Here is a 6,670-nt window from a genome sequence, read left to right as displayed (position 1 = left end):
CAAATTCAAATACAGTGAAAACAGGGGTTATAGCATGGGGGAGGAACATATAAAGAAACAAAAAAATCACATAGCCTGTTATAAGTACGTTAGAAAAATAGCAAGAAAGAAAAAACAAAACACTTGTGTTCCTATTTTGGGGGTTCATTTCCCTTAACAACATCTTATCTGGTCATAGGTGCATAGATTTGACCTTTTCTGCTTATCCCAGACATATATTAGTTATTAAAAATTAGGGAAACCCTGGGACCTATGTTTCTTTTGACTTGGCTTACTTCACTTAATAATTTTTTTAAGTCTTTCCATTTTCTAACAAATTGGGCGATGCCATTTTTCTTATGGAGACATAGAATTTCATTGGTATAAATAGCACATTTTCTTGATCTATTTATCTGATGAGGGGCATCGGGGTTGGTCCTATATCTTAGCTATCGTAAACAATGCTGCAATAAATATAATTGTGCTGGTAGTTTTAGTACCGTCTTGTTTGTGATATTTTGGGTAAATGCCCAAAAGTGGGATTGCTGTGTCATAGGGGATTTCTATGTGGAGTCTTTTGATGAACCTCCATACTACTTTCCAAAGTGGTTGAACAAGTTTATACTCCCACCAAGAGTGCAGTACAGTTCCCTTGTGGCCACATCCCCTCCAGCATCTGTTGTTGTAAAAGTATGGAATGGTACAGGAATTTGCCTGTCATCCTTGTGCAGGGGCCATTCAAATCTTCTCTGTATCGTTCCAATGTTAGAGTACGTGATGCTGAATGGAGCATAGAACATGTTTTATATATAAAGTGTAATTGATTTTCTTAAACTAGACAATTCAACAAAAAGTAAGTTTAAAAAAATTTTCATGAAATTTTAGAGCCATGTACTTCTTACATAAGCACACATTTAAGAATAAAGTCAAGATTGACATGTCAAAAACAAAATAATTCCAGATATTTGTTGTTCAAGAGATGTGTAGGAGGAGGAATTCAATTATTCTATACAAGGCACCTGTCTAATGAACACTGCAGCAAGTGTTGAGTTTTGTTAAAAGTTTTAATGGTTTAAATATATTTGATTTTGGGAATTTGCTTATATATGCTAAAACTAGGACTGTTTGACAGGTAATAAAACTTTTTGATAAAGTATTTAAGATTTATGGTAACAGATATATGCTATTATGTATGTATATTTCAGAGTTTCTAGAGAGGTTGCCAAGTCTTTGTGTAAAGGAGCAGAATAAAGAGTTAAGACTTTGTTAACTTCAGTTTCTGTTAAAACTATAGGGCTTCCTTATTTTATTTTATGTTTTTTTTATTTTTTTGGGGGTCCGGTTGTGGGGACTGAACTATAGGCCTGGGCGCTCTCCCTCAGCTCTTCAGCTCAAGGCTAGCGCTCTACCACTTGAGCCACAGTGTCACTTCCGGCTTTTTTCTTTTTGTTTATGTGGTGCTGAGGAATCGAACCCAGGGCCTCATGCATGCAAGGCAAGCGCTCTACCACTGAGCTACCTTCCCAGCCCCTGGCTTCCTTATTTTATACGATAGCAAGGAACAAATGATGATATAAGTCATATACAAATGATTAGATGTGCCAGAAATAGTAATCTTAGTGGGTAACTTTAAAGATTACTCATAACCTAAAAACCTCTTGTTGAATATCATAATCTTAGCCCATTTTCAATGTACAGGAATATGAGAAAATAGTAAAATCTAATAGGTAGTATCCTTCAAATACTGAAAAAACTGATAATTATTTTAGCTTTTTTTTTAATCATTAATATTTTCTTATTGGTTTTCCTTTATGTAGCATTGTTTCCTTGTAATATAATACAACTTTTTAAAAGTCATCATTAGGAGGTACTTTGAGAAGGTTTCTGGGATGGCCAAACTATTTTTTATAGGGCATGTGAATTTACAAAGAGGAAAATTAAGAACAAAATATTTATTAAAAATGATTAAGTAGAATCTGAATCAGGAGTGTTGATAAATATCCACACCTAAAATCTTAACCCTAGGCTGAAGCAGTGGTATTACAGAGTTGAGGCCACAAAAGTGAGAGACTGTGTTTTGTTTTGTTTTATATTTTGATTTTTCTGGTCATGGGGTTTGAACTCTGGGCTCTAGGTGCTCTCCCTCAGCTCCAGGCTAGCGGTACCACGTGAGCCACAACACACTTCCATCTTTTTCTGCTTATGTCATGCTGAGGAATCAAACCCAGGGCCTCATGCATTCAAGGCAGGCACTCTACCAATGAGCCACCTTCCCAGCACCTGAGAGACTGTGTTTTAAAAAATCACCTAAACAATATTTGCTTTCTTATTTGGGTTATATAATGAAATATATTAATATCTTTTTATGTCTTTTTGAATTGTCATACTTCTAAATTTATACTAACTTCAGCCACTTTATCCTTCTCAAAGTGATGAAATATTTCTGAGAGTTTGCTTTTGTGAAGATTGTTTTTGCATTTATAATTTCTTCTGAATCATTTTTATTTTTATCAAAATAACTTTATATTTCATATTGATGGGTTATCATACATCAAATACCTCCAAATGTACATGTAGAGTCTAAAGATAGCAGTATGAATATTCTCATACAGTTCTTGTTTATCTGTTATGTACTTTCAGTATTGTGATATTTCTCTTTCTCTTTCACTCTTTTATATCCTCTCTTTTTCTTTCATGCTCAATGCCTGGTACTTAGAATTTCTGCTGGTCTACTATGATCCTTCAGAATCCACTGGTATTGTGGAAACATGATAGCGACCATCAGTTACCCTTGCATTCTTTAAGAGTTATAACAGTGACGTGATGTTATTCTTTCCTATTCTAAATGGCAAAACAACAGATCTAGGAATTCCTTGTCACTTTTACTACTGTTACAAATTTTATCTCATAGGAATCATCGAGACGATAGGATAATTTTATCCTCTGACCTAAAAGTTCTTTTTCTTTTACAAACAAACTTTTTCTTTTATTATCAGTGAATACATATAATGAAAACAATGCTAACCTTTTCATATTTGGATTCTAATTTGTTTAATTCTGATGTAATTTTAATGATTTCTTTCCATTTACTGTATGGGCGTTTGTCTTGCTCCTCTTTTTCAAGGTGGTTCAGATGTCTCATTACATTGTTGGTTGCAGGTCTCTCCAATTTGTTGATGTAGGAACTCAGAGCTATAAACTTGCCTCTGAGTACTGCCTTTGCTGTGTCCCAGAGGAGCTTGTAATCTGTGTGTTCATTTTTGTTGAATATCATGAACATTTTAATTTCTTTCTCAAATCTTCCATGACCCACTGGTGATTCAACAATTTGTTGTTCAGCCTCCATGTGTTACAGGAAGTTCTTTGGTGGATTTTGGTGTGGAGTTCTAATTTTATTCCCTGTGTTCTAAAAGAATGCAAGGTATTACTTCAATATTTCTGAATTTAGACAAGTTTGATTTGTTACCTAAAATATGGTCTATTTTGGAAAATGTTCCATGTGCTGCTGAGAAAAACAAGTATTCTGATGCTGCTGGTTGAAATACTCAGTAGATGTCTTTTAAAACTAGCTGATCTATGCAGTTGTTTAGAAGGGCAGTTTCTCTATTGAGTTTTTGAAGAGTTGGTCTATCTAGTGGTGATAGTAGTGTGTTAAATCCCCCAACACTTAATGTCTTTGTATCTATGTTATCTTTGAGACAAAGTAGTGTTTCTTGCATAAATTTGGGTTCTCCGTTGTTTAGCGAATAGATATTCAGAATTGTAATATCCTCCTGAAGGAGAGATTCCTTAATTAGTGCATCATAAACTTTTATCTCTTGTGACTAATTTCAATTTGAAGTCAATTTTTTCAGATATTAGGATTGTAACTCCCGCCTGTTTATGGGGGCCATTTGCTTGGTAGATTTTCTGTTTGTTTTTTTTTGATTTTGTTTTATTATGAAAATATACAGAGGGTTTACAATTACATGGTCAAGATAGTAAATTTCTTATCAAGCATTGTTGCCTCATCTTTGTTTCCCCATAACATCCCTTCCCATTTCCATACCCCCAGCCCTACTGGCGTCTACCGCCCCATCCCCACCTGTCCACTCCCCACCCCACCGAAGTTGTAAAGGACATTTATAAATATAACGTCTTGTTCATCTTATAGTTGTAATGGGTCCACCTGTAAGCCTATTTAAACAGTTTGTTTTTTTCCGTTTCCCTCCACAAAAATATATCAACACCAAATACAGTGAAAGCTGGGCATATACTCTGGGAGAGATACATACAAAGCAACAAAGAAATCATCTTGTAAACATCTTAGAAACAATCAGAGGAAATTCAAAAATTTGAATCCTTAACATGTGGTTCATTTCACCTAACATCAAGTTGTCTGACAGTTTCTGTTTGTCTCACACATATACTAGTTATTGCAAATAAAGGAAACCATGGGACCTATATTTCTTTGGGCCTGGCTTACTTCACTTAATATAATTTTTCAAAGTCATTCCATTTCCTAACAAATGGGTCAATGCCATTCTTTCTGATGGAGGCATAGAATTCCATTGTGTATGTATACCACATTTTCTTGATCCATTCATCTACTGAGGAGCATCGGGGTTGGTTCTATATGTTAGCTATGGTTGGAGTTCCGGGAAGATGGCGGAGGAGAAGCTGGAATCTGAACAAGCTCTTGCATAGAAAACAGTTTCAGAGTTCCAGTGAACAGTCCCAAGCCAGAGAATCACACCAAGTGTGCCATCACAGGAGAGAGAGTTAGTCAAGAGAGGGGAAGCCAAGCAGACACATCTGAGCACCTGCCAGCAGCTGCCGCTGCAGCGGCAGGGTCGCGGCGGCGACCACCGCCTCGGGGGCATACCTGAGACACAGTCCGGGACCAAGGAGCCAGACGCAGCAGCGGACGAGCAGATTCTACTCCACACCAGCAAGAACCGACAAGGAGCGGACAACTTCATCCTGCACTTTGCAGACCAGAGACGACCCAAGATCCAAGACTCGGCGTGAGTAGAAGCCCAACTTCCTCACTCCTTCTCAGGGAGCAGAGGAGGGAAGGCCACCCCTCCCCTCCCAGCACCGGTGATCTCCATCTTGGATACCGACAAAGCTCGGAGGAGCGGCTAGCTCCAGCTCAGGCCTTGGAATAAAATGAGTCATTTAGCAGGTCGCAAGAACTTAACGGCGAAGTGACTTCACAGACTCAGTTCCATCCAGGGAAAAGTCACCCAGCTCAGGCGCCAGCCATTGGAATGGCTCTCCTCACCAGGTAACCAGAGCCAGACCCTGCTCCTCCCTCTAGCAGCCACCACAATCAATTGAAAAACAGAAATCCTGAGAATGGCTCCAGGCTGGGTGCTGTGAGTTATTTTTTCACAAAATAGCCCCAGGGAAAAGCTACTGTTTGTTGAAAGGCCTCAACTCTACCCAGAACCTAGCCTCATCACTGCATCCCCCTCTTTTGTGATTCTCAAAGCAGATCACCCTCCCAGTAAACTAACCTGGGAGGGGGATCTCAAAATCTTCGGTAAAGCAGAGCATTTTTCTCCCTGTTCCAACAAACTAACTTAAGAAACCAATCAAGCCACAGGACCTCAAGCTGACCAGAGACTCCAACCAGACTCTGGTTACAGACAAAAGGGAGATACAGGACTCTTCCCACCCCTCCCAAAAAAAAATATCAAAGAACTTTTTTCTTCTTCTTCTTCTTTTTTTCTTTTTTTTGTTTTGTTTTTTTTTCGTTTTTTGTTACCTTATATATATTAAAAAAAAATTTTCCTTTTCTAAAACTTTTATTAATCTTTAATTTTTGCCTCTTCTGAACAAATAATTGTTTTCCAGTAACTTTTTTTTTTCTCCTCTTATAATTTTTATTTTAGGAATACGTGAATGTGTGTTTTCCTTTCTTTTCTTGTCTTCTTTCTCTTTTTCTTTCATTTTTAATTATCTTTTCGTTTTTTGTCTAGCTCTACTGAACTTCTGATCTTTTCTTCTCACTTTCCTATCCTTTCCACCTTTTCCTCTTTTGTTCTTCTTTATGTGACTTAACTCTTGTCCTGCACATCCTCAGATAAACCCGTAGTTAACTAGTAGACCCTATCCCCCATTGTGTACACACTTAATCCACAAACTTATTACTCAATTCAAAACCTCTGAGACTTAAATTCATTAATAGCAGTACTACCTCTTTATACCTATATAATATTTTAAGCATTTTTTAAAATTTTTCACATCTCCTCTATGTCCCTCCCTTTCTTTCAACATATTCACATTCGTCTCTAAATAGATGGTCTTTTAATCTCTATAATAACATTAATTTTTACGTTTCTATTTTTTTTCTGGTCTCTTTTCATTCCCCTTTCCCTTTCTTCTTTCTCTCTCTCTCTCTACTTGCATCATACCCAACCTATTTCCTGCATTTTTATTAGGACATAGTTAACTCTCCCTGTGCCTCCCCACACCAATCTATTCCTATTTTTACCCACATCTCTCCCTAACACTAATAATTTCTGGTTTTCTAAATTCTTCTCTGCGGTTCGAAGTCTTTTAACATATAGTTGTTTGATGTTGAATAGATGTATCTGTTGAACTAGATTGTATCTGTAGACTATTGACTGTACAAATGCAAACTTTGGTTGATGGTTGCCTTAAGATAGTGTTCTAGCACAAAACTGGTGCTATCTTCATCTCA

General features: G+C 37.1%; 1 non-coding gene across 1 annotated transcript; it reads right to left on the bottom strand.

Annotated features, from left to right (window-relative positions):
- Nucleotides 1–665: 665 nt before the first annotated feature.
- On the bottom strand, nt 666–772 carry LOC122110119. Its single transcript, XR_006147822.1, has one exon. It is a non-coding gene; the product is annotated as a U6 spliceosomal RNA (small nuclear RNA).
- Nucleotides 773–6,670: the final 5,898 nt, after the last annotated feature.

The sequence above is a fragment of the Dipodomys spectabilis genome, unplaced genomic scaffold (genome assembly GCF_019054845.1).
Source record: "Dipodomys spectabilis isolate Male_0828 unplaced genomic scaffold, ASM1905484v1 ptg000074l, whole genome shotgun sequence".
Lineage (NCBI taxonomy): Eukaryota > Metazoa > Chordata > Mammalia > Rodentia > Heteromyidae > Dipodomys > Dipodomys spectabilis.
The sequence above is the reverse complement of the archived record's forward strand: the minus strand, read 5'-3'. Positions and strand labels throughout refer to the sequence as shown.